Below are 26,015 nucleotides of genomic sequence, written 5' to 3'. Positions count from 1 at the left end.
CAGTAAACAGGCTGCTCAGGTAAGCCACATAACAGGTGGTTAGAGGGGCACAATTTGGGGAACCCCAATTTGGGGTAACCTTTGTGTGTGCAGCATCCTACTTAGTGATAAAAGAAATGTTCATGTACTGAGGTATGGGGAAGTCATTCTGGCTTATATATGAATTAACTTGCCGTGTATGCTAACTGAAACAGCCTGTTTATGGCCTATCAAACATACATTATACATCTGCTTTCAGTATTAAGGAAAGGATGCATTGACCGGAAGTCAAGAATGTCCATATTAAAAATAAAGATGGAAAGCCTCCCTTCCTGGGACACCAGTGCTGGTCCTCTTTCCATGATAAGACTCCCTCCCTGGGTGCTGAGGCCATACTGACTAGCTGTGTACTGCTGATCTATTTTTTGGACATCTTGGAGGAATGTACCCCTGACTTGTTTAATGTTCTTTGTTCTGATGAGATATAAAGCTGTGCTGAAAACCTGCTTCTCCGGAGCAGTCTCTCAGAGTTATCTGAGAGGCCGGCTTCTAGACTATAGTCAGTTTGACTCAAATAAAACTCTTTTCTATTCCTATCATAGATTGTTTATTGATTATTTTAGTCGACACTAGGTCTTTCAAAAAATGCTCATGCTCCTGGGAGGGGTAGCTTATTCAGTTCCTGACATGAGTTTATGAGATACTCTCAACCATCCTTCAGTCTGTCCGTCTATCCATTCACCACCAATCCAGCCATCCATCCTTCCACTCAGTGGATCTTTCCTGAATACCTGTTCTGTGTCAAGCCATGTTCTAGGTGCTGGAGTGATAGAAAGAGGTCTCAGTATGCAGAGGAGGGAGCAGATCTTAAAGGGGGCTAGTGACTCAGAGAGGGAACACCACTGTGGGAGATGCAGAGATGGGTGAGTCCTCCACGACTGCACACACTGTTGGCCCTGGGCATGGGGTCTCACAGCGGGCCCTGTGTTGCTTGGACCACGATAACAGATGGCTCACAGCACAGTTTGGACCGTAAGGCACTAATCATTTCCTGAGAGGTCTCTTCTTGCTGTCTCAGAGAGAAAAAATGCGATACCCCATCCTTGCACAGTGAGAGAGAGGAGGCATGGGCAGGAAGGGAAACAGGTACAGGAGGGGAATGACAATGGCGGCCACAAAAAGACTGTGCAGAAAATTCTGCATCCAGGGCCCCTTTAGAGACCCAGGTTGAGCCTATTCGGAGCCCAGCAGCCACTAGACTTAGAGCCTCTCATCCTCATGCTCTGGCTCTATTTTGAATTCTCTTTGAAACACTGTTTGTAATTGGCTATTTGAAACAATCTTAGTAATTATAAAGCCATCACCCATGTGGTCCAGTCTCAGGGAAGAGTCTCAGATGAAACACCATCGACCAACTTACACGTAATTTCAAAAATAAGCCAAGTTCAACCCTCACACTTCTCTAACAGTCTGAAGGAGATAACAGATTACAGCACTGCTTTGGAACCCGTCTCTTCTCTCCTGCTTTCTCCCTAGAGTACTGCGGTGGCTCCATCTTTTCTACCCTCCTCAACACTATCCCCCAGGCCTCTCGCTCTCTAGCCTGACCTTCTCTCCCTCTCTTTTCTTTCTGATCCTCCTGTCAAAACCTCCAAGGGACTGGCCTGTCTGGCCAGAGAGGGAAGTTGCTGCATGATTGTGGAGCCCTTGCACCTATCTGAAAAATGGAGACAAAATCATGACCTCATGAGTCTGTGGTAAGAATTAAATTATTTAAATAAAGCTTTTCATAAAGTAATTGGTATATGGTGGGCAACTGACGAGTAACTTCCCCCACATGAAAACTTAAATGTAGGGAGATCATAGTAGATTTTGTTTCAGAAGAATTTATTATTTCACATAAAATGATTCTATACATTATAAATTATAAATTTGGAGAGAATGTTCTCATAGTTTATGGCAAGGAGAATTGGAGAGTAAAGTTACTATTATGCAATGTTTTTCCCTTCAATAATTCCCATACTGATAGTCTAATGAAAATGGGCTCCCAAAATTCTGCATTTTTCTCATGTGTGTCTGTGCTAGCATTTATGTTATATTCTGAATTAACAAACATCAAACGCTAAAAAATTACATATGCATAAAAATGGGGAAAGGAATTTACATCTTTTGTAAGTCTCAGTGGGAACATAGTCAAACCTCTAGCCCTACCAGATACTCCCAGCTGAAACCACATGGTAATTTTGGAAGAGGGGAGCATTAATGACTACAAAACAATAAGAAGGCTATTTGGGCATGTGCTAAAAAAAAAAAAGCCTTAAATCAGGCTATCGTTATCATTGGATACTGACTAATGAATATCATTCTCAATAAAGAACCTTCTGGCTCACTCATGTTCTTTCTGTTTGTTAAAATAGCATTGAAGTCATTTATATAACGCAAAGTTAATGCCAACCCAAAACAAAATAAAGAAAGGAAAGAATGTCAAAAGAACAAACTTTTAAACTCTGCACTTTTTATTATTAGATGCTATTCCTAACTTGTTAAAATTGATCAAATAGAAAGCTGTGAAAAGAGAAAAAATTAAGCCAACTAGAAAAGTGTGACTTGGATTTAATATTTTATAATTGCCAAGGGACATACTGAGATCAATGAATTTTTGCCTGAGATGAACGTCAGAAAGAGATGTACTTCAGTCTTTTAGGGAACATTGGTCTATTTAATTCCTGTGTCTGATGCATGTGAAATAGGCCTGCCTTGGCCTTCTTTCTTTGCCAGGGGCACTGCCAGCAGCGAACATTACCACTTTTAATAGGCCGCTGTCTGAGGAGTGGCAAGGGATCCGATAACCCATCGACTCTAATGGATCTGCCTGTTTATTCACTTACACCTTTTTTTCCAGCTAATTTTAGTTTTGCATGCTGAGTTGTTTCACTTTGAATTAAATGAAAAGAAACAAAGGAAAAGCCCATGCAGCTAATAAACCATGATTATGTTCATCGTGGCCCCTTCTCGACTGGCTCCTCTACATACCAGGTACCCCATCTGAGAACAAATTCACTGTGGCATTTTCTCCACTTGTTGACAAAATTAATATTTTATACATGCTCAAATTTAGAGGAAAGATGAGATTATTCAAATCACTTGACGTAAAACGCACTGTTGTTTATAGCAGATCTAAATGCCCAGCCTCGGGCCCCAGACGTCCTCAGATTTCAGACACCCGGTCAGTGACTTTTCCTGCCTGGGGACTCACCCCAGAGCTCACTGCAGGGTCATACAAACAGGACAAATGCCCAAATGCTTTGCTTTGTCTAACGAAAAACCAGAGGAGACTAGGTCTGAATGCCCTTCAACGGCAATAACAGGAATCAGTGCTTTAAAAACATCCTCCCTCCCCAACTCCCTCCTTACGCCTAGAGAGCTTGAAGTTTTCAGAAACCTTTTAGGCCAACACATGCCAAGGGATAGGAGAGGGACAAGGACGTCCAATATGGAAGATGATGAAAAAGGGGCCTTCCTCCCTGAATTTTCCAAACAAGAGCCATTTTCCATTGTGGGATTTTGTTACACAGATCCTGCCTACAGAGAGGGTGGGCAGGGCCAACCCCTGCCCCACAGGGCCTCCCCCTGATTTGCGGTCCCAGCAGGTTCTGGGGGCTGCCACCTCCCCCCACCCCCTGCCAGCAGTAAAGTCAGCCTTGATTAGAGGGTGGTGGCCTGAACTTTGAGGGGAGGCTAACATCTCCCAAAGACCAGAAGTCTCACCTCTGACAGCTCATGCCCCAAGGTCACTATGCCAAGGACGGCACCAGATTGTGTGGCTGAGTTGTCTCCTGGCCAAAAATTAAGATTGTTGCCCAATCAGAAACTAAGATCACTGATAATTTTTAGAGAGGGACATCTTAAGATCTGGAAATTTTTAGAGACTCTAGACTCATTGGGAGGAATAGAACATGATGCATCATGGAACTGAATAAAAATAGGCCCTCCATCAGAATGTCAACAGTTCTCTGAATGAAATCCTTTTGAGATGAAACAACAGCCTAATACCTATGTTTGCCCTCGTGCAATTAAAACAGGGTAATTTTTTAGCCTGTCTGTCTTCACTACAATCTGTCACTCGAAGGAGAAAGCCCCTCAGCATCCCAGCTGTATCCAGTTGAACACAACGACTCTTCTCCCCACCGAGCCTCAGCGCAGCCGGAAGTCAGGCAGCTCAGACTCCTCAGCCCTGCCTTTCCTGAACACACATTCCTGAGCTATGCTTTCTACCCTCCAAGCTCCACATCACCCAACCAGTCTTTCCTTCATTCAGCAACATTTCTTCAGTAAATCTCCATCGACTTCTTCCCTATGCAAAGGACTAGACTGTCTGCTCGGTCGCTGGCCTGGAACTGAGTAAGATGTATTTCCATTTGCTTAAGAAATGAAGAAATGCGGCGTGTAGGGTCCCCGGCTTACCTCCCTGCAGTGTCATTCAATCCTGCTGTTCAACCCAGAGCCTAAGAAGCTCTCTCTCTTATCAACACACAGGGTACCATAAAATAACGGAGAGGTCCACAGTCCATGCCTGCGGCGTCACTGTGAGCACGTCCTCAACAAGCAAGAAACTCTGCAGTCACCGAATAATTATATTTCCCCTCGATCTGTGTGTGTGTGTGTGTGTGTGTGTAGACCTGGCTCTTCACTCTCAGACCCAGTGTGCAAAGCAGACGGGGGAACAACAGACTCAAGTTGGAAGTGATTTACTTCATTAGCTGGGATTACAAGTTTAACTTACAAACCAGAGGTCAAAATTTCTCATTAACAAGGGGGCCGTGAATTGCTGCAGGCTTTGGTTCAAGAGGAGACCACTCTTATTACTAACTACACATTTCAATCTGTCTTTGATGTTCTCCTTCTTCCCTCCTCCCTTTTATTTTTTGGCAGAGGAGCTGATTTTAATTGTGGCAGTACAACAAGGCCCCCTCCATCCCAGGGAGCAGCCTCCTGTCTGCTGCCGCCGAGTGAGCCAGGCTGCGAGATTGGGTGCAGCCCATCGCTCAGGGCACATTTTAATGGCTCCCCTTCCCTACAAGGCTTGGATTGTTTTCCACGTGATTCTGGTTAATTTCGCTGCGGGAAAGGGCATCGGTTTTCCTTGTGAGCTTCTGATCCGCCTGCCTCAGAGAGGTGAAATATATTAAAACAGAGAAGGAGGCTGTCGTTCTAACTTTCCAAATGCACATTCTCCGGCACTCAGAATACAGAAAGAAGTTTGACAGAGACCATGACACTAGAAAAAAAAAAGTGCTCTTTTGATAAATCAGCTTTGGTTGTTTACAAAATACTCAGACTGTCTCCCTGTGCCTCTTCTCTTCAAAACCACTGCCAAGGGTTAAAAGAAGCAACTCAAATGAGATGCAACCTTTGCAGAGGACAGTAGGAATCTCAAAATTCAACAGCATAGACGCCTTCTCCAAATAGGAACAATGGGAAAAATACAGCTGAGCTTGTGGTGGGCAGTAAAAATAACAGGATGCTTAACACACACTTTCTATTTGCAAAGACCAAGCCCTTCATGCAGGCCACAGTGGCACCATGACCGTGTTAACTGAAACAGGGCTCCGAACGGAGTCACTGATGGAAATGATTACAATATCTAATTATTTAGAAGCATAGCAGTTATCAAAAATAACTAAATTGTTATTCCGGTCTAGTCTGGTAAGAAGGTCACATTCAAACCACATAAGCTCTAAATGCTCCTCTGTTTCTGTTAATGTGTGGGGATGTCAGCATTCAAACCTGTTCTCCCTGAGAAGTTTTCTTAGTGGCCACCGTGTGAAGAGCCCGTAGGTACCACAGAGACAGTGGATGGGTGCCCAGGGCCCAGCGGAGAGGCGGCCGGGCTGCCCTGGATTCAGACGGCACAGTTAGCCGCCTGAACCGGGCTTGCCCACTTGGCTGCACCCAGATCCCTGGTAAGGCGGTTTGCTGTGGAAGCCACATGATGTGGGGAAGAAAAGCCACTGTGCAAAATAAGTAAGATTAAATGGGGTACAGCAGGGGTTCTGCAGAGGACCAGTCCCCATCCTGTGTTCCTCCTTCTTGGAAGATGACTACATTCTTTGCTAATGTTCAGGTCGAGTCCCTTTATATCTTCAGGTCCCTTTAACAAAAAATACTGGTTAGAACTCAAGGAATCTGTTTGACCTAGAGGTGGGAGCCGTTCTCAGCTGGGGCCAGTCAGCAGCTCAGACCTGGGGAGCATCAATGGCTCCAGGTTGTAGGGGCCAGAGGCAGCCTGGCCATCTGGGCTAGCGGCCACTTCCTGCCACCCGGCAGCACCTCCGGCCAGGCCAGGCGGTCACCTTGACCCGGCTGACTGCTGAGGCATCTCACCCACTCTGGTTGGGGGGCCCCCTCGGCAGCCTTTCAGTTTCAACAGGGGGCTATCTTGACAACGAGACATCTTAGAAAGGTCATTATTGCTCATCTAATTTCAAACAGGCACCACAATGAAGGGCTGTCTTTGTGTGGGATTAATTTTAAAACCTCAGGATTTGATGTCAGTGGGAAAGAAACCAGCGTGGGACTCATACGGCTGCCTTCCCCTGCTTCTGGCCATTGCCGGCGGCGCGTTTCTTAGGAGATGAAAACTCTGACAAGCCCTTCAGTCAAGCTGAAAGCAGGCAGCGGTCCAACAACACTCACAGGCCTCCAGGGCATCCTGTGACCCCTCCGAAAAGTCACATTCACTCTGCTCTTGAGAAAGGAAAAATAGTGCTGGAGGCATTTTATTTTAAACCATGTGAAATAAGGAAATGTGAAGATGCGAAAATGAAGTGAAAAAAAAAAGTTAGAATTCATTTCCGTCCTTCGCAAAGGCTTAGAAGCCAAACTGGTTCATTTTGAAGAGTGCAAAAATCTGATCCATTCACCAGTAGGCAGAGACTACAAAATGCTTAAGGTAAAATATGTAAATATGTAAAATTATCTGTTGAAAACCATCTCCTTTTGTGCTTGAAAGAATTTTTTTAAAGCATCTTTATTTCTATTCTGCATTAATATACTGTTAACAGAAAAGTTACTTTCTGGCAAAGACAACAAAACCAAGGTGCTGAAAATAAAGTGATTTTAAAATGAAGTCCACAGATAAAGGGAAGGACAAAACGGATTCCATTTTCCCGTTCCCTTGGATGGCATTTTTAGTAATAATTTAAAGTATATCATTAATATAAAAAATTACAGAATTCAGTTTTTCCAAAAGCAGTATTTGCCTGAAAACTTAAAATGAAACTCAACTGCCTGCCTCCATTGCTGTCTCTTTTGGAAGTGGGGTCTTCCTCTCCCTAGATTTCCTCCAGCTCCCCCAAACTAGTCCCCCGACATCCCTCCTGATAGAACTGCAGCCCCCCCAGCAGCGAGTGAACACATACCACAAATAATTGCCACCAACAGCTTGTTGTTTAGTCGCTCAGTCGTGTCCAACTCTTTTGAGACCCCGTGGACTGTATCCCACCAGGCTCCCCTGTCCATGGGATTCTCTAGGCAAGAATACTGGAGTGGGTTTCCATTTCCTTCTCTAGGCGATCTTCTTGACCCAGAGATCAAACCTACATCTCCTGCATTGCAGGCAGACTCTTTACCACTGAGCCACCAGGGAAGCCCTTATTTCTAAATATTCTCATATTAGTTTCTTTTTAAGTATGTAGAATGGCAGAATAAATGCATATTATTACATTATTATTAATCTAGTTTGATTTAAATACTGTATCACAACAAAAATGATTTGTTATATGATTTCTAACTTAAAGAAAAAGGTGTTTGTTTCCCCCCACCCACCCAACCCCATCCCCTGGGTTGGGAAGATTCCTTGGAGGAGGGCAGAGCAATCCACTCCAGTATTCTTGCCTAGAGAATCCCACGAACAGAGGAGTCTGGCAGGCTTACAGTCCATGGGGTTGCAAAGAGTCGGACATGACTGAGCGACTAAACACATAGCACATTTCTTTTGGGAGGGAGTTTAACCAACTAAGGGATTGTCTCATCAAGCCAACATCTTCTACATTGTAGCTGTCCTGTCTCTTCCTGGGTGGAAGCTTCCGTCCCGGCTGGGCATCCAGCCCCCTCAGCCAGGGACGGAGGGATGAGCCTAGGATTGAGATGGGTGGCGTCTGAGGGCAAACCAGCTGAGCTTTCAAGCCAGGTGTACAGAATGCTCAGATGCTAGAGGGGCAAATGGGATGTGCACTTGAACCTGTATTTACTGCAGCAGCATCGTTGAGGGGAAATAAAGGCACTTAAAACTGAAAAATTGCTTTTGCAAATCCTTGGCTATTTTCTGAAAAATCAGATGACAGAGAGTAGAAGGCTTTCTGAAAACTGTTTCAAATCTGCTTTTCCTACTGTTAATTCTCACGTTCCTATCCCTTGTTTTTAGGTTTTATTTTTGTTTAAATCTATTTCCTCAACAGGGTCACCAAAAAATAAATATTAAAAAAAATCATATAGGAACTTCCCTGGTGGTCCAGTGGCTAAGACGCTGCATTCCCAATGCAGGGGGAACTAGATCCCACATGCTGCAACTAAGACCCAGCACAGCCAAATAATTTTTATTTTTTAAAAAGCCAGTGTGTGCTGTGCTTTAAAAAAAAAAATCACACACACACACTCAAAAGATAATTGTCCAGAAAGGTTTCCTCACTCCTCCCCATGCTGATAGAAGACAAGTTACAGAGTCCACTCCCCAGCCCCCTCCCCCTAGACCTAGGCAGACCAAGCCATGCCCAAGACAGCCCAGCAAAGAGGATGTAAAGAGCTTGACAGCAGTTTATGGGGTCAGTAAGATGAGACTGGAAGCCAGGGTGTAAAGTGGTGACATTTTGTTCATCATAGATTTTTTTTTGCATTAATTCTTATTAAACATATATTGCATTAAAATATTATTTATCTTGATTACTGAGTGCTTTGGCATGCTGGGCATGCTAAATTACTTCAGTCGTGTCTGACTCTTTGTGACCCTATGGACTGTAGCCTGCAGGCCGGTATGGACAGGTTCTGAGCTCTCTTTCTGGCTTGCAGAGGACTACATTCTCACTGTGTCCTCACATGGCAGAAAGCGTGAACTCACTGGTATTGTAATAAGACCACTAATTCCATTATGGGAGCCCCACCCTCATGATGTCATCTAACCTAATTACCTCTCAAAGCCTCCATCTCTGATTACTATCGCATGAGAGGTTAGAGCTTCAACATATAAATTTCTGTGTGCATACTAAGTCTTTTCAGTTGTGCCTGACTCTGTGTGACCCCATGGGCTGTAGCCCACCAGGCTCCTCTGTCCATGGGATTCTCCAGGCAAGAATACTGGAGTGAGTTGTCGTTTACTCCTCCAGGGGATCTTCCCAATCCAGGGACTGAACCCGAGTCTCCTAGGTCTCCTATATTGGCAGGTGGGTTTTTTACCACTAGTGCCACCTGGGAAGCCCAGTTTTGACACCGCCTTAAATTTTGCCCCCAGGCAGGTGCCTCGCTCACCTCTCCCTGGTCCTGGCTTTGTTGATGGGAACGATGGGTGCCTCACTAGCTGACTGGGGTCCCACCAGGACCAGCCAACATGGCGGAGGAGGGGCCATTTCTCCCAACGCCTCGCCTCCGGATGGCTGGAAGCAATTTCTTTACTGGCCCTTCCCAATCCAGGCTCACTGGGATCTCTCTTCTTAGATCTCATTCCTTCATAAAGATTTCTGAAACTATAAGCCTCCAATTTTAAGAAATGCAGGATGGGAAAGAGTTACTGAGTTAAAAGAAGAGTTTTCTTGAACATCACACTAGAATAAACAATTCTAAGTATTGGTTTGGCCAAAAAGTTCGTTCAGGCATTTCTGTACAATCTTACGCAAAAACCCAAATGAACTTTTTGACCAACACAATACCTCAGAAACCACATTCACAGTACATCAAGGTTTGCTGTTTTGATAAAGGTCTTGAAGAGACAGGAGATGTATGTTAGCATCATTATTTTCAACCACCTCTGGGCGACATTCATGGAGCTGAGAGCTTGATAACATTTTATTTATTTAGTTTCCAGAAAGGCTGCTGGTGTATCTGAGGTTGCACAAAGTTACATGTACCAGCCATGGGAATGAGCTGGCATATGAATTCAGATCAGACTCCAAAGCCCCCATACTATGGAGCTTTGGAGATAAGTTTTTTACTCTTTTTTGCACATTTTTCTGGTCTAGCTCTGCACCAGGATGTTGAGCCCAGGGCTGAAGGTTGGCTGCAACTGAGGCTCCCACACCACCCCCACCTTGTAAACCTAAGGAACCCTGAGCATGACCCAGGAGAAGCACGTTCCCCATCCACACAGACATGGGCAGAGGCAGGTTTCTAGACCTGTTGGGCAGCCCTTTACAGCAAAGGTGTATTCAGGATCAGCATCCATTCCTGAGGATGATACTCTCAGAGGAGTCAGCAGCAGTACTGATTTTTAAACTTATTTATTTTTTATTTGGCTGCATCAGTCTTAGTTGCAGCACATGAGATCTTCTTGCATCATACAGGATCTTTCGTTGCAGCGCGTGGACTCTCCTTAGTTGTGGTGGGTGGGCTCAGTAGTTGCAGGCATTCGGGCTCTCTTGTGACTCATAGGCTCCAGTGTGGGGGCTTAGTTGCTACACAGCATGTGGGATCTTAGTTCCCTGGCCAGGGATCGAACCTGTGCCCCCTGCATTCATAACCACTGGACCACCAGGGAAGTCCCAGGAGTACTGACTTTTAAAATTTTTTATTTATTTTTGGCTGCACTGGGTCTTTGCTGCTGCGCGTGGACTTTCTCCACTTGCAGCAAGTCAGGGCTACACTTCGTTTTGGTGGGCGGGGCTTCTCATTGCAGTGTCTTCTCCTGTTGTAGAGCACAGGCTCTAGGCATGCAGGCTTCAGCAGCTGTGGCACATGGGCTTAGTTGCTCCATGGCATGTGGACTCTTCCCAGACCAGGTATCGAACCCATGCTCTCTGCACTGGCAGGCACATTCTTAACCATTGGACCACCAGGGAAGTCCCGGAGTACTGAGTTGTATATTCAGGGTCCTTATGCAAAACTAATCAAGACTTCCTCTCTAAGCCAGCAAGAGAAACAGATTTCCAGCTTGAAAGGAGGACAGGAGGAGTGTGGGGAGGAGCCTTAGCTGTCACAGCTGGAAACTTCAGCATCAGGAAGTGCATCTCTGTGTGTCATGCTCCCTCTCCAGTCAAGGACAAAGCAATCAGAAGCCTGGCTCTTTACTTTCCCTCCCTGGGGGTTCCTTCTGCGTGTCCAGGTTCCCTGACTTTCTCACTCTGCTCTTCCCTTTCCTCCCCTCGGCAAGCCCCAGAGGGCTTTTGCACACAGTACTGCTGCTGCTGCCGCTGCTAAGTCGCTTCAGTCGTGTCCTACTCTGTGCGACCCCATAGACGGCAGCCCACCACACAGTACGCTCACTCCCCTTTCTTCTTAACCATTCTCTCAGCTTTTCATGTTGTATTCTGCCCACTGTCCCTAGATGTAGTCTGTTTCCCCTAGCATACTCTTTTCAAAATTAATCTATATTCTACACAAGGTGCAGTAACCCATTTGTCTCCCCAAAACCTATAGCATTATAGAGAAAACTCAAGCGATTCCACCCTTGCCAAACTCCTATAATCCATGGCTACCCCTCAGCCTTCTAAAACGTAGCCACTGAGTCTGTACATATTCTTTCTGATTTTTGTTCTGTGCTTTTGCAACACACATAGGACTCCATTAAAACTATGCAGTATTTGTTGTTATTGATGGTTTTTTTACATGAAAAATACATATATTGTTCTGCAGATTTTTTTTTTACTCAATAATACATTTTAGAGGTCTATTTGCATACATATAGGTTCAACTCACTTTTTTAAAATTGCTATATAAAACTCCACACTGTGAAGATGCCTTAATTTATTTAGGCATTCCACTACTGATGGGCATTTGGGTTTCTACTATTACAAAGACTGGTGTGATCATTTCTCTCTGTGTGCATATACATGTTTCTTTGGGGAAAGTAAAGCAGAAGGGAAATTGCTGGGTTCCAGGGTATACACATTTCTAGTTCTAAAGGACACAGCTAGGCCCTCCAAAACAGTTGCACCAATAGGTAGATCTGAGAGCACTATCTTGACATTCTCACTAGTACCTGATACTATCAGACTTGTAAATTTTTATCCATTTGATGAGTGAGAAATGCTACCTCATTTTTCAAATTTAATTTTTTGTTAGAGTGCAGTTGTTTTGGACTTCCCCGGTGGCTCAGCGGTAAAGGATCTGCCTGCAATGCAGGAGACTCAGGTTTGATCCCTGGGTTGGGAAGATCCCCTGGAGAAGGGAATGGCAACCACCCCAGTATTTTTGCCTGGAAAACTCCATGGACAGAGGAGCCTGGCAGGCTTCAGTCCATGGGGCCGAAGAAGAGTTGGACACAAGTGAGTGACTAAATAACAACAGTTGATTTACAATGTTGTGTTAGTTTCAGGTGTACAGCAAAATGTTTCATTTATACATATATTCATTCTTATTCAGATTTCAATATTCTTTCATATAGGTTAGTACAGAATATGGAGTATAGTTCCCTGTTCTAGACAGTAGGTCCTGGTTGATTATCTATTTTACATATAGTAGTATGTTAATCTCAAATTCCTAATTTATTCCCCCCCCACCGCCATCTTGCTCCTTTGGTAACCATAAGTTTGTTTTCCAAGTCTGTCAGGCTGTTCCTGTTTTGTAAATAAGTTTATTTGTATCATTTCTTTAGATTCCACATATAAATCATATCATATGATATTTGTCTTTCTCTGTCTAGCTTACTTCACTTACTATGATAATCTCTAGGTCCATCCACGTTGCTGCAGAAAGCGTTACTTCATTTTATTTAAAAAAGAATTCTATTTATTCACTTCTGGCTGTGCCAGGTCTTTGTTGCTATGAGGGCGTTTCTGTAGTGGTGGTGCATGGGCTTCTCATTGCAGTGGCTTCTCCTGTTGCTGCGTGTGGGCTCTAGGGTTCATGGGCTTTAGTAGTTGAGGCACATGGGTTCAGTAGTTGTGGCTCCCAGGCTTTAGAACACAGATTCGATAGCTGTGGCTCATGGGGCTTGGTTGCTTCTTGGCATGTGGGATCTTCCCAGATTAGGGATAAACCCGTGTCTCCTGCATTGGTAGACAGATTCTTTATCACTGAGCCACCAGGGAAGCCCTATTTCATTCTTTTTTTTTCTGGCTGAGTAATATTCCAATATGTATAAAAACACTACCTCATTTAAGTTGCATTTCCCTTGAGATTCGGCAGGACTGAGCATTCTGTTTTAAAATCAATTTCCGAGCCATTTTCCATGCCTCTTTTGTGAACTACGTATTCATATTCTTTGCCCATTTTTAAAAGATGAGCAGCTTGTCTTTTTGCCTTATCACTTGCTTTCCTGATTGAGCACACAGCAGGTGCTTGGGACACAGGGAATTTCAAGCTACTTATCCACTCTCTACAGGGACACAGCAGCTTTGGGCCACCCTGTAGGGCCCTGATGTATTCCTTTAAAGGGGATCAAATAGCACCTCTTCTAGGAAGCTTTCACAGTATTCTCATGGCATTGGGGGGCCACTAGTCCTGAAGTTGATAGGGACATGTTCTGGCACTGACCAGAAGCCACTTAAAGTCAGGGGACACTGGCACACACTACACCTTGGGCCCCACAGCCAGCCAGGGCTTCCATGTGGAGCTGAGCAGCCTCTAATGGGCTAGTCCTGGGCCTGTCTCAGCCCAAAGCCTGGGGCTCTATGGGCCCCACCTGCAGAAGCCTTCACCAGTTGAGGGCCTACTATGTGGAAGCCATATGCAAGGTGGCCCACGATGGCCACTTTGTTTAATCCCACTACATTGATGGATGCCAACTCCAAGTTCTGCAATTTTCTCCAACCTCCCAGTGTGGCCCTGGGAAGACTGGGATTTGAACTTGGATCAGCATCCCTGCTTTGCTGATAGCCCCACTGTGCTCCTGGGCTGGCTGCTCCTGGAAGCTGAAGAGTACAGGTCAGTACAATCAGGGCCCAGTCACAGCATCCCACAGCCCTCCCAACACCTTTGCCCACTTCTGGTTAAAGTGTATACCAGTGTACACACCTGGTCCATCTCCAGAGCCCTGGTGGCAGAGCACTGCTGTTGCTGCTGCTGCTGCTAAGTCACTTCAGTCGTGTCCGACTCTGCGCGACCTCATAGACGGCAGCCCACCAGGCTCTGCCGTCCCTGGGATTCTCCAGGCAAGAATACTGGAGTGGGTTGCTGTTTCCTTCTCCAATGCATGAAAGGGAAAAGTGAAAGCGAAGTCGCTCAGTCGTCCAACTCTTAGCGACCCCATGGACTGTAGCCTACCAGGCTCCTCCGTCCATGGGATTTTCCAGGCAAGAATACTGGAGTGGGGTGCCATTGCCTTCTCCAGGCAGAGCACTGGGGAGCCTGAATTCCCAGTGAGGGGAACACCTGCCTCCCCCTTCTTCAAGGCTTCACATGAGAGGATGCTGAATTACAGCGACACAAGGGGAGAGTCTCATCCTTGAACTGAGGATCATAGTCAGCCAGAGGACCACCCACCCCAAGTGCCCCAGCCCTGTGAGCCAAAGGAAGAGAGAAAAAACATGGGGCAGGGGACTCCCTGGATGGTCCAGTGGTTAAGAATCTGCCTGCCAATGCTGAGGACACAGGTTTGATCCGTGGTCTGGGAACTAAGATCCCACATGCCATGGGGCAACGAATCCAGAAGCCCTCGAGCCTAGAGTCCATGCTCCGCAACAAGAGAAGTCCCCACAATGAGAAGCCCATGCATTGCAATGCAGAAGAGTAGCTGCCACTCACCGCAACCAGAGAAAGCCTACACACAGCAACAAAGACCCAGAAAGGCCAAAAGTAAATTATAAATAAATAATAGGAAGAAAGAAAATGGGCGAGGGGTTCTCAAAAGTAAACAGACAAAATTTTGGTCAAATTCCAATACATCTTCCTCTTAACATTTAATACTAAAAAATCATAGTGGTGACCTGATTGCCTCTTGTGAATTCCAGCTCTCTCAGAGAGCCTATCTCTTGAGGTGACAAGCCGGGGGTACCCGAATTCATTACTGCTTGATTAATTATGCTGCCTTTGTAGGAGGGAAATGGGGACTTCAATCAGCCACAGCCACCACCCCCGGCCACCACCTCGTCAGGCCAGCCACTGCCTGCGAGCCTGGCCCGACTCCCAGTGTGGGGGTGACTAGGAAGCTGGGAGTGGTAGCTGGTTAGATGTGGCTGCCAGCGGTCAGAGGGCTTGGGATGTGGGGCCCTCTCTGCAGAAAAGAGCTTTGGGGCAGTCGAGGGAGGGAGGGGCGAGTTGGGTCCAGTAGCAGCTGAGTGGAGATTTCTACTCTGTCCCAGTAAGGGCCTGGCTAGGAGGCCCTCCTCCAGATTCTCTGAAACTGGGTATCATCCCTTCGGGAGGGAGCAGGGTCTCAGAAGGTGCTATTTAGCATAAATTTATCCCTTGGGACACACTGTCACTTGGGTGAAGGCAAAGGTTTACCCAGAGCTGTGCATGGGCACAGCCCTAATGAGCATCACGGCAGAGTCCTGCTGTCTGGAGTGGAGCTTGGGGCAGCTCCAGGCATGGGGCAGGGTGAGAACAGCACCTCCCAACTGGTTTATTAAGCTGCCAGGGCGCTCCCGCTGTGGCCCTTTGTCCTGCACACTCTGCATTTATCCGGGTCTGTCTACCAAGTTGTGAAGCATAGTCATATTTGAAGATTTGCACACTGATGTACTTTTTCAAAGGAGAAAAGACTAAATATCTTTGGAAATACCAGTTCCCCACCCCTATCCTGAGGCTGCTCTGTGTGTGGAGCAACAGAAGGCGCTCATTCCAGCCTAGCGCCTTGTGAGCCTTGCCCTCGGTGGGTATAGTTTAAAATCATACCCTGTCATAGATGTGCTGTGTGACCGTGGCCAAGGTACCTAACTTCTCTGAGTCTTATGTTTTCAGAGACACTACATCCCCCAGGGGTAGCTGTGAGAGCTAAATAAGAGAGCACACGTGAAGTCCTTGTTCTTGCACCAGAGTACCTCCTGACACGGGCCAGCTTGATCCAGTTGTTTTAGAGCCACTTTGTCAACCCTGAGCAGTCAAAATGGGAAGTGCTGGTTTTTGTCATTAAGCTGTGCATGAATCCATCCTCCCACTGCCAAGCTTTCAGGGGTTTGGAGAGCACGTAGTACGGGGCAATTTGGTAAAGCCCTGTTTCTAGGTCACAGCAGAGCAATCCAGACCCACCAGCTTTGCGCAAGTCCCCTCCCCCCTGCCCCCAGGCTGCCCTCCCTGGAGATGTCACCAGCCTCCTGACAAGCCACTTGGCAGGTATGGTCAGGGGCACCCTTAAAGGGTGAGGAGGGAGGGAACAGGCCCCAGGAAGACCCAGGACAGTTGCTCGCATGCTAGGGACAGGGGTTGTGTACAGAAGTGTCACCAGGGAAGCCATGAAGGGTTGGCAGGGGTTCAAGGGCACCAGGAAACCGGGAGAGGGCATCACCAATCAGAAGCTGAGACTAGAGTTCAGTCAAGGGAAAAGTTTAGGTCCAGGCTGGTCAGAAGCTGTCATAGGTCAAGCAGCAGGAGTCCTCAGCCTGTTAGGAGCACTGAGGCTTGGACACCCCCACTCAGACTTGTGGTGCAGGCCCAGCACTTGAAAGAGGGCTGGGCTGGGCATCAGAACCTCCACTCAGAACCCTAGAGCACACAGCATGAGGTCCTCCCAGAGACAAGGGGACTAGGTCCCCAAAAGAAAGATCTAGTAACTAGATTCTCCTGAGGACCAGTGGGAATGAGGTTGGGGCAGAGACAAACCATCCAAAGAAAAATGGGGCAAGACTCTATAGCATCTTTGCTTTCAGCAGCTGAACCTACAAGGTTCAAACTTTGGAGATTTAAAAACAAGCTAATTGGGAAAGCTATGAAATATATAAAGGCCACTTAATGACCTGACCTTCAGATGGGAACAACAGTCACCTCTCTTAGGTTTCCAGGTGTCTAAACACATGCTCAATACCACCTGGGACATCTGGTTCCCACCCACCCTCCTGCCAAAACTCACTCAGAGAACCTGCATATAGCCTCCTTGGGGTCTTTTTTCTCAGTGTGGGAGACTGGCATCTCCTGAAACCTGACTATGAAACTGCCAAAGGGACCCCTGAAAAGACAAATGGTAAAGAACAAACATCAGGGCAGTGGCTCTTACTTGCTACCCCTTTGGAATCATAATATGCCCATTACACTGGTAAGAGATGAAGAGATTTGCCTGAAGGAAAAACCAATGTCTATGGACTGAATTGTGTCCCCTCCAAATTTACACACGGCAACCCACTCCAGTATTCTTGCCTGGAGAATCCCATGGACAGAGGAGCCTGGTGGGCTACAGTCCACGGGGTCACACAGAGTCAGGCACAACCGAGGTGACTTAGTATGCACACAGAAATTTATGTGTTGAAGCTCTAACCTCTGATGTGATCGTACTCAGAGATGGAGGCTTTGAGAAGTAATTAGGTTAGATGACATCGTGAGGGTGGGGCTCCCACGATGGGATTAGTGGTCTTATGACAATACCAGTGAGCTCACTCTTTCTGCCATGTGAGGACACAGTGAGAAGGCAGTCCTCTGCAAGCCAGAAAGAGAGCTCAGAACCTGACCATACTGGCATCTTGATCTCAGACGTCCACCCTCCAAAATTTTGAGAAAATCAATTTCTATTGTTTAAGCCATCCAATCTATGGTACTTTTTAAGGCAGCCCAAGAAGACTACAACATCTATGACTGGTCTTTTCTTCATTTTTCTCCTGTCTGGTTTTGAAGCCACTGCTGCTGCTGCTGCTGCTGCTGCTGCTGCTAAGTCGCTTCAGTCGTGTCCGACTCTGTGTGACCCCAGAGACGGCAGCCCACCAGGCTTGCCTGTCCCTGGGATTCTCCAGGCAAGAACACTGTTGGCCAAAAGGACTAGGTGAACACCTTGCAGAAGAGCCAGATGCAGATGCCAGCTCTACGCAGATGCCAGTTCTAAATGAGTAAAGGACTGTCTAGAAACGGTCAAGAAAATGCTAGGACCCTGATGATGAGAGGATCATCCACAAAGACAAAGCCCTTCATTCACCTTCAGTTGCTCTATCTCACTACCTGTCAGAAGATGACATGCTGATGCTAAGTCCCAAAGACAGGAAGGCCAATGGGGTGAGCAGTGGGTGGAGGAGGCATCAGCCTCCAACCCCATCTGTGACTTCTGGGCATTTCAACCCATCAGCAGAGCAGACAAGGAGGCTGAAATGTGTTCCCTCAGACTCTTCACATTGCTTCACAAATACCACCCCCAAGCCTAGGGGATCCATGAGTAAAAAAGAAGGTCTTCAGGACACCTAGTACTCAGTTGCCTGGTGTAGGAAGAACACTGGACCCAGAGTCAAAACGCTTGGCGTCTACAGACCAGCTACTTAATTTGTAAGCTGGGGCCTTGGGACAAGTTACTTAACCTCTCTATGCCTGAATTTCCAACCTATAAAGTGTATCCACACCTCCCACATTTGGTTATTATGGGGATCAATGAGAGAGTAAACAATGGAGGTTCTGTAAGTGTTACTTTCCTTCCTCTTCCCTTTTTCCCTACCTTGGCCTCTTGTGTTTACCTGTTTGCTGTTAATTTTATAGGTATTTCACAAAACTCACTGACTGAGGAGAAAAATCTTCCCCTTTAAAAAAAAAATGATGCCCATCCAGGGGCTAGGGCTTTGTGTTTTCAAAACAGGGGGCACAGGTTCAATCCCAGCATAGGTTCCATCCTGCATGCCACATGGCACAGCCAAAAAAAGAAGTCATAGTTTTTTTTGGAAAGACTATGGGTCTTAGTTCAGAAAAAAACAAGGGGGAAAAAAGCATGTTAACAAGTCTGGCACATAGTAGGTGCACAATGAATATCTGAGAAGGGAACTCTGCAGAAAGAATGAGTCCCTCTCTCACTGGCTCCTGTGTCTTAGCTGCAGTGCACACTCAGAGATGTGGGGGTCCCATCCATGCCTGCCTCTCTCTCTCTCTCTCTCTGAAGTTCTGAGCTCCACTAGGACAGGCACTGCCCAACACTGAACCTGACCTTTGGCAAAGCTCAGCAAACTTGGAGTGAACAGAAAGAGAGCTGTGAGTGTTTATACACTATATACATGCAGATTGCCAGACTCAATGGCATGGTTTTCAGGCTAGCAGGAAGCTCTTGGTACATGACTCCTGGAGTACGGGTGGCATGTGGGTAAAACAGAGTGTGATCCTTCTTTAAGAAAATGCTAGCTTCAAAGACATGAAAACAATCAATTTGATCCAATAAGAATCAGAAAAATACATTTTCCATGAATTATTATTGACAGTGCCAAATTATGTGGTCACAGAAATATTTATCTTTCTGCCTCTCAACAATCTCTTTAGTCCTTGTTTGCATAGTTCTTTGACTTTTGCTAGTTTGACTCGGATGTGTCTAGATGTGATTTTTTTTGAATTTACACTGCTTAGGGCTCTAAAGGCTTCCCTGGTAGCTCAGCTGGTGAAGAACGCAGGAGACTCCAGTTTGATTCCTGGGTCGGGATGATCTGCTGGAGAAGTTAGGGTATCCACTCCAGTATTCTTGGGCTTCCCTTGTGGCTCAGCTGGTAAAGAATCCGTCTGGGATGTGGGAGACCTGGGTTCGATCCCTGGGTTGGGAAGATCCCCTGCAGAAGGGAACAGCTACCCCCTCCAGTATTCTGGTCTGGAGAATTCCATGGAAAATAGTCCATGGGGTCACAAAGAGTTGGACGTGACTAAGTGACTTTCACTCACTCACAGGGCTCTAAAGGGATTCTTGAATCTGTGGATTTATGTATGTCATCAACTTTGGACAATTTCTGGCCATTATCTATTTGAAAATTGCTCCATTCAATTCTCCCTTTCCATGTCATTTTCTGGGACTTCAGTTACAATTTTGCTAAAACCTTTTACTATGTCCAAAATATGATACACCCTTTCTGTATTTTCCATTCTTTTATCTCTTGGTGATTCATTTCAGATTATTTTCTATCTTCCAGTTCACCTCTCTTCATCTGTCTAATCTACTTTGAACTCATCTAATATGTTCTTATTTTTAATTACATTCTCTCAGTTGTAAAATTTCCACTGATTCTTTATATATATATATATATATATATATATATTTCTATTACCTGTTGGAATTTTCCATTTTGTCTTTATCTCCTGAAATGTATTGATCAGAGGTTATTCTATCAATATGTGTCTATATCTGAGAACTCCAATAACTGGATTTCTGTGAATCAGTTTATATTATCTATTTCTTCTCTTGGTTAAAGGTGACTTGGTCTTATCTCCTAGTATGCCTAGTAAACTTTGATCAACTGCAGCATGTTGTATATGAAAAGTTGTAGAACAAATGTAGTATTGTGGGTAATGCTATCTTTCTCCAGAGATTTTCTTTTGCTTTTGTAATGCAGTTAGTATAAAGGCAGACCATCTTAATCTCGTTTGGGTCAAAGATGAACCTTTGTGAGAGTTGAGGTGGTCCTTTTTTGATTTGCCCTTCCTACTGGTGTAACCTTTCAGAGTGAAGCGAAGTCGCTTAGTCATGTCTGACTCTTTGTGACCCCATGGACTATAGCCTACCAGGTTCCACTATCCATGGGATTTTCCAGGCGAAAGTACTGGAATGGGTTGCCATTTCCTTCTCCAGGAGATCTTCCTGACCCAGGGATTGGACCTGGGTCTCCCGCATTGTAGGCAGACGCTTTACTGTCTGAGCCACCAGGGAAGAGACCTTTCAGAGGTCCTAACCAAAAGCCCAGGATATTACCAGGGTCTCTTTGAGATTGCCAAAGCTTGTCTCAACTTCTTAGCATTGAAATCACTGCTCTTAGAGATGCCTTAAGGGGGATAACAGTGCTGTTATGTACTGAATATCTGTGCCTCCCCCATTCATATACTGAAGCCCTGGCCCTCAAAGTGCTCCTATAAGGAAGTGAAGCCTTGGGAAGGTAATCAGGTTTAGTTCAGGTCAGGTGTAGGGTGTAGCCTCTATGATGGGATTAGTGCTCTTGTAGGATGAGGAAGCACACCAGAGCTTCCTCTCTGCCATGTGAAGACACAGAGAGAAGGTGGCAATCTGCCAGGCAGCCTTCACCAAAAACCACATCTGCTGACACCCTGATCTTGGACTTTCAGCCTCTATAACTGTGAGAAAGAAATTATTGTTTAAACCACCCAGACTATGGCATATTTCATAGCAGCCCAAGCTAAGAGAAATGTCACATGTCAGGCTCACCTTCCTATGTTTCCATTCTCTCCAGGAGCTTGCCCTCTCTGGTTCTCACTGTCAGATATATTTGTTAAATTATCCAGCTGTTTTACTTGTTTGAGGTAGGGAGTTTAGTTTGATCTAGTCTGGTGTTCCAGAGCCAGAAGCAGAGGTCTCAACTATTCTTACAGCATAATTTCTCAGTTATAATGATGGCCAGCACAAAAATTAAGGTTTAGGTTATTAGCTTTGGTGTAATAAATTCCATCTGGGTGGGTTAAAAAAATACAAATTGGTTCAACCGATTGGAAAAAGTAGAAAATTATAGTTTCCTATTAAGGTAAATTATTCTAATTAAATTAGTATAAGAAGCTTTTGAGCAGGCACTGGAAACATACAATATATCATAGCTAATTTCCCAATATTTTCCCACAGTGAAGTATACCTTTGGTTTACAGCAGTAAAAATTAGAGGAACTGCTAGCATTCCCAGCCCTCCCCCAGGCTCTGGATCACACTGCTAGATGCTGCCAGGTCCCTAAGAAAACAGCATATTTGACTCAGCATCATAGCCCAGGTGAGTAAACTCATTCAACAAACACAGAGCAACCAAATTTAAACAGTCATATCTTACTTCTCCAAGAGTTTCAGAAATTGTCATTTTAAAGTATGAACATCCACAAAAACCAAGAAGATGAAAAGAATAATTCTCCATAATGGAGTAAAGATGTGATACTGCCAACTACTTGCTAAATGACAACTAGTGTTTTAAGCTTTGCCCCAACAGATGGTTCATGTCACATGGGTGAAAAGGCCATCAAAGCACAAGGTTTGACCTGTTTTGGCAGAGTATCAGCATGAACAATTAACCTGAAGGCCAGGCTGCATGCTGTATATTAAACTGCATGTCCTACAGGAAGCGAGGGATGTTAAGAACAGTTGGGAAGGCTGAGAGTACTCGCTATAAGCACACATGTTTTGAGGCGCAAATGGGCTTTACCACCAAGGCTGAGTCTTGGTATAGTTGAAGTTGCTAAGAAATGCCTTGGGAACCAGATAGACAGAAATAAATCTAGGAGTCCAACAGACCATACCCATAGAAGGTTATAGACTGGTTAATATGATAATGCTTTGGCCTTCAAACACAACTGGGGGACTCAAGTTTGGATTGTCTCAGCTAACAAAATAAAGGATGATGACAGGAAGTACACAGTGCGGGGGCGGTGTGGGGTGCGGGGGTTGTCGCTCGACTCCCTGGAGGGACATACAGAGAAGAAAAAGCTGGTTACGGGCATGTTACAACCCCAGAATCTATTAGGATTAAATGGGTGTAGACCTAGTATAACCACCTTACCTTATAGAAGATGAACTGACGCCACCCAGGGAACTCCTTTTCATCTGTCAGAATCCATATCAAATGTCAATTCTTTTGCAAAGCCTTCCATGCTTCTATTTGGCAGCTTTCTTCTTTGTTATTTTCTAATCTAAAGTGTCAGCGCCATGATTTAGAAGCCCAAGCAGACAGGAGGCTCTCCAGAGCTTTTGTTGAATGGACAAGTGAGAAGTGACATGTACAGTCACACAGCAAGACAAGGGCCAGTCATCCTGAGCTCCATCCCAGATAATTTTGTCAGGCTTCAAGGCTGGTTCCCAAGTTTGAGAATACCTTGCAAAAAGCAAAACATTAAAAAAAAGAATAATAAAATGAACCACCATATGCTCATTACTAATGTTCAACCCTGTTTCCATCACTTACTTTTTCTTATTTCTACATAACATTATTTAGAAATAAATTCCATATTTCATATCATTTCATCTGTATTTTCCTACTGCATTTCCAAATTTCAACATACATTGAAAATGTTCAAATGTTTGTAAATACTTAAAAATATAACCATATTATCCATCTGAAATAATGTAATAATACTTTTTAAATATCCAATACCCAGTAGTGTTCAAATTTACAAGTGTCCTATGAATGTCAATTTTTCCTTTCATTTATTCAATTTAGAATCTAAATGTAATATTTTCCATATAATTATTATTAAAGAACTGGGCCATTTATAGTTTCACAAGATGTAGATAGTTTTGATTATATTCCCACACTGTTGTTGATCTAGATGACCCTTGATCAGATACTGCTTTGATTTGTGTGAGGGCAGGGTTGTAAGGAGTATCAAGATGATTTCATAGCTGGTGCTGAGGTTTTTCATTAGCACATCATGTGGGTTCTCTCTTTTCAAGACTTAGTAGTCATAACTGATCATGCCTAGATCCATTCATTCATTAAGAATACAAAATGGTGATGTTCTGTCTATAAATCTTTCTTCATTTATTAGCTGGAAATACTTTCACAAAGAGAAATTTCCCCCCATCAACCATCTGGCCACCCAAGCCCAATTTTAAAAGAATTTGAACCAAGACCATGTTTTCTCCCAAAGTAGAATCCTCTGCAGGAGGATGAACAGCTTCAAGGAAACCTTCATTTATTCTTTATTTTTTAGTCAAGAACTAACTGAAAGACGGTGGGCCTGACAGCTGCAGAAAGACCATCTCACTTGGTTCTGAGGACCTGCCTGCCCTGCGATTTTCTTTAGAAGCATTGCTCCTGGGCTTGTTCTAAAGGTCTACCTTTTCTCTTTGAAAATGTTTTCTCCTGTAATTAAGGGAGTTTCTAATTTGGGGAATGGATAAAAATTCATCAAACTTGTATTTTAAAAAAGTCATAATCCTGAAGCTGCAAATATCTGGCTCCAGGGAAATCCTGGATGTAGGAAAGATGCTAATCAGGATAGAATTTAAGACAATAGTTTATAATCTTTCATCCTCAGAACCAAGACTAACCCAAGGAAATGCCAAGCAAAAAAGTAAAACCCGCGATTGATTCTGCATTTTGAGAAACTGACCAAGTTTCTTGATCAAATGCTGATTGCAAGTCTGACTCAAGGTTGAGCATATAAAAGAATCCTCCAGGGTACCCCGCTTTCGGTCTCAGCATGCTGCGATTTTGAAAAAACAAGACTCTGGCAATCAGAGACCTCACTCGTTCCACTGCCGCAGAGGAAATGAAGGATGCTTCGCCTCCAGTTCCTGGCTCCTGCTGACATGCCCTCGGGTTCATGCTGGCGCCAGGCTGGGAGGGAGAGTGGTCGCTGTCTTACTGCCTGCAAAGGTTAAACGGAATCTCTACTCCTCGACTGAGGAAAGAAAGGCCTCTTCCTCATTAATTTCGTGAGGCTGGGGATCGCCCCGGTGATCCTGTGAAGCTGTCAGGGCAGCGTGCCCAGACCTTCCTGCGTCCCTAGCCCCTCTGTTTTACTCCAAACCCCCAGGACTCAGGCCCTGGGAAAAATTCTGGCCTTCGTGGGGTCTCTCCTTGTAGGCTTTCCCTTGGCTTCCTCGTCGTTGGCTAACTTATGGTGAGGCCTTGGCACAGTGTGTGCCTCAGTTTCCCCAGTTGTAAAGTAATAAGGTTAGACTGGAGCCTTGATTCGCAGAATCACCCAGGAAGCTTCAACATAAACCTTCCGTCAGGGTGCCCTTGGGGAGCCACCAGATCGGAAAGAGAGGCTCCAGAGCTCGCATCCCAGGCTGGAACCCAGGACTCGGGCTCTCCCGCCTCTTCAGCCGCTCCACCCACCCGCCTGCTCTCGCCCTCGGCCCGGGCGGGGTCGTGCATGTCTCCGAGCGGGTTCCGGGAGGCCGGGCGGGGAGGACTCGGCTGGGCAGCCCCACCGGAAAGACTCGTTTCAGCCGGCGCAGGCGGAGACCGGGAGGAAACAGACTTGTCGTCCCCGCCTCGGGCCGTCCGGGTCCCCAGCCCCCAGCGCAGCCCCACAGAAGTCGGAGAAACGCCAGCCGGCAGCTGGGAGGCCTGGGGTCACCCACTCCCACGCCCGTCGGGCCCCACCCCCCTACCCCCCCAGGCCACACCTGGACTCCGCCTTGGGTCCTGGGGCTCTGACTCTGCAGAGCTGCAATGGGGGCGGGGAGACCGACCCAGAAGAGGGAGGGCGCGACCCGTGCAAGGGCCCCGTTGCCTAGAAACCGACCCCGCCTTGGGCACAGGCCGCGAGCAGCCGCGGCGCAGCTGCTTCTTTCCCCTCCCCCCACGCCCTCCTGAGCAGCCCTGGCAGCCGCAGTGCTCAGGCGACCCCAGGCGGAGACCGGAACCTCGGACGGCTGCTCTGCGGGGGAAAGCCCGCGGGCACACCAGCGGACTACCCCCGTCCCGCCCGCCCCGCGTGGGCCGCGGGCACCGCGCCTCTGGGCTCCGGGTGGGGCCGTCCGGCCGGCCTAGTCACGCCACCTCCGTGGGCAGCACCTCCTAATGGGGCGCTCGGGCTGAGCTGAGCCTTGTGGCGGCGAGACCCAGGCCCGGGTCTGGGGGCTGCCAGAACCCGTCCGGGGTCTCTGGGGTTTGCAGCTCAGGCCATCTGGTCAGCCGGCGCGCGCAGGGCCTCCAGCTTCGCCCTGGGGGCGTCAGGGCGCGAGCGAGGCCGGCGCCTGCCCACGCTGCTGCCCTGCTGAGCCGGGACAAAGCACGGCCTCCTCTGGGGCCTCGTCTCTGCCTTTACTGTTGGGTAAGATCGCCCCTTTCCCTTGCCCCCCCCCCCCGCTTTCTCCCCTAGGGACATAGTGACGCACGGGGTCGGGCACCCAGGCGTTTT

General features: G+C 46.3%; 1 long non-coding RNA gene across 1 annotated transcript in view; it reads right to left on the bottom strand.

Moving 5' to 3' along the window:
- Positions 1-25,323, bottom strand: part of LOC145515820 (uncharacterized) — a 54,286-nt gene extending 28,963 nt beyond the window's left edge. The window contains exon 1 of the long non-coding RNA XR_014061029.1: positions 22,700-25,323. This is a non-coding gene — a long non-coding RNA (uncharacterized LOC145515820). The remainder of the gene's footprint in view (positions 1-22,699) is intronic.
- Positions 25,324-26,015: the final 692 nt, after the last annotated feature.

Source organism: Giraffa tippelskirchi, chromosome 7 (genome assembly GCF_054371585.1).
Source record: "Giraffa tippelskirchi isolate mGirTip1 chromosome 7, T2T-mGirTip1v1.2.pri, whole genome shotgun sequence".
In the NCBI taxonomy this organism is placed as follows: domain Eukaryota; kingdom Metazoa; phylum Chordata; class Mammalia; order Artiodactyla; family Giraffidae; genus Giraffa; species Giraffa tippelskirchi.
The sequence above is the reverse complement of the archived record's forward strand: the minus strand, read 5'-3'. Positions and strand labels throughout refer to the sequence as shown.